Below are 2500 nucleotides of genomic sequence, written 5' to 3'. Positions count from 1 at the left end.
ATAATAATAATAATAATAATAATAATAATAATAATAATAATAATAATAATAATAATAATAATAATAACAATAATAACAAAATGATAATTATGAAAATGATGATAATAATAATAATGATAATAGTAATAATAATAATAATAATAATAATAATGATGATAATAATAATGATAATAATAACAACAACAACAATAATAATAACAATGCTAATGATTATAGAAATAATGACAAATGTAACAAATATTATCATCATGATATTAGCACTACTAATGATCATAGTAATGATAATGATAAGAAAAGAGCAAAAATTAAAATAAAATTAATAACAGCGATAATAAAAATGAGAAATTGTAGTAACAATAATGATAATGATAACGATAGTTATAATAACAATGAAGGTAAAAATAATAGCATTGGTAATATTGATAATAATGATAGTAATAATGTGTGTGTGTGTGTGTGTGTGTGTATTCATATATACATATAAATATATAAATATATATATATATATATATATATATATATACATATATACATATATATATATATATATATATATATATATATATATATATATATATATATATATATATATGTATATATAATAGTGTAATAGTAAGATAATTATCATAATCTTAAAATGATGATAATCATACTAGTGATAGTAATCATTATGATGATGATGATAATCATTGTAATAAAGATAACAATGATAGTGATAAAGACAAAAATTATGGTAATAGTAATTATAATAATAAGAGTTATAATAAAAGATAAAAAGAACAATGATAATTATAACAATGATGATGAAATCAATGATAAATGGTAACAAGAACATCAGCAATAATAGCAATGGTAATAATGATGGTAATAGTAATGGCAATAATAATAATGATAATGATAATAATAATGATATAGATAATAATGTAATAAGAATAATGATAATGAAAATGATGATAATAAAAATGAATAAAAATGATGATAATGAAAATAATAGAAATAATTATATTGATAACTAGAAATGGTAGTAAAAGTAACATTTGTAATGATAACAATATTAATACCAATAATGATATCTATGATAATAATAACGATAATAACATTAATAATAACGGTTATTATAATAATTGTAATGGTAATAAATAATAAAGATAAAAGTAATAATAATAATGATAATAATAATAATAATGATAATAATAATTATGATAATAATGATAATGATGATAATAGTACTAATGGTAATGATAACAAAAGGATTAATAATGCTAATAATAGTAATAAAAATAATGATAATAACCATGATAGAAATGTTAATGATAACAACGATAATAAGAATAATGATAATAACTATGATAGAAATATTAATGATAACGATAATAAAATTAATGATAATAATGATAATGATGATAATAATAGTAACAATAATATTTATAATGATAATAATTACGATCATGATAATAATGATAGTTATGACGATAATGATAATGATAATAATGATAAGGATAATTTTGATAATATTACTAATAATTATGATAATAATAATGATAATAATGATAACAATAATAATAATCATTATTAATGTCAGTAATGATAATTGTTATAATGCTAATAATGATAATAGTGATAATAATCATAATGATAATAAAAATAACAATGATAATAACGATCACAATGATAATAATTATAACAATGCTAATAGTAACAATAATGATAGTAGTAATGGCAATGGTAATAACAATAATAATAGTAACAATGATAATAATAATAACAACAGCATTAACAAAACAACAATAATGAGTATAATGATAATGATAATAATGATAATAATGATGATGAAGCTCATAGCTATAATGATGATCAATATGATAATTATGAAAAGAATTATAATAATAATGATACTAAGAGTAATGATAATAATAGTAATGATAATAATAATAATGATAATGATAACAATAATGATAATAATAATGATAATGATATTGGTATTGAGGATTATGATAACAATGATAAAGATAAAAAAAAATAATGATGGTGGTGATAATGATAATGATAATAATGATAATAATTATTGATATTGATAGTGATAATAAAGATTATTGTAATAATGATAATAATAGTAATATTAATTGTAATAATAATAACAATAAAGGTAATAATAATAATAATAATAATAATAATAATAATAATAATAATAATAATAATAATAATAATAATAATAACAATAATAATAATAATAATAATAATAATGATAATGATAACAACAATAATAAGGACAATGTTAAAAGTAATGTTAATAACAAGGATGATGATAATGATGATAATAATAATAGTGATAATGATGATATTGATAACAATAATGACAATAATGATGATGATAATAATAATAATAATAATAGTAATGATAATAATAATAATAATAATAATGGTAATGATGATAATAATTATGATACCGATACCAATAATGATAGTGATAATAATAATAATAATCATAATGTTAATAATG

This window comes from Penaeus vannamei, chromosome 9, assembly GCF_042767895.1.
Source record: "Penaeus vannamei isolate JL-2024 chromosome 9, ASM4276789v1, whole genome shotgun sequence".
In the NCBI taxonomy this organism is placed as follows: Eukaryota; Metazoa; Arthropoda; class Malacostraca; order Decapoda; family Penaeidae; genus Penaeus; species Penaeus vannamei.
This window is presented reverse-complemented; position numbering follows the sequence as displayed.